This window comes from Eimeria mitis, genomic scaffold, assembly GCF_000499745.2.
Source record: "Eimeria mitis Houghton genomic scaffold, Emh_scaff1539, whole genome shotgun sequence".
In the NCBI taxonomy this organism is placed as follows: domain Eukaryota; phylum Apicomplexa; class Conoidasida; order Eucoccidiorida; family Eimeriidae; genus Eimeria; species Eimeria mitis.
The window spans coordinates 8,629-9,131 of NW_013569697.1; positions in this window are offsets into that span (position 1 = coordinate 8,629).

Consider the following 503-nt stretch of genomic DNA (forward strand, 5'->3'; position numbering starts at 1 on the left):
TGCTGCTGCAGGTTGTCTGAGCTGCACGAGCTGGTGCAGAGTGTGATAGCTGAGCACATCATCAGCGCTTACTTGCTCGCTGACGAGGAGACACTTCGGCTCGTAAGAAAAAACTTTTTGTCTCCTTTTGTCTCCTTTTTCTGTCTCCTTTTGGCTCCTTTTTCTGCCTCCTTTTGTCTCCTTTTGTCTCCTTTTGTCTCCTTTTGTCTCCTTTTGTCTCCTCTTTATTTGTCTCCTTTTGTCTGCTTTTGTCTCCTTTTTTGTCTCCTTTTGTCTCCTTTTTCTGTCTCCTTTTGTCTTCTTTTGTCTCCTTTTGTCTCCTTTTTCTGTCTCATTTTTTGTCTCCTTTTTCTGTCTCCTTCTGTCTCCTTTTTCTGTCTCCTTTTTCTGTCTCCTTTTTCTGTCTCCTTTTGTCTCCTTTTTGTCTCCTTTTTGTCTCCTTTTTCTGTATCCTTCCCGTCTCCTCCTCATCCATTCCAATATATCTCTATCTATACATAAAT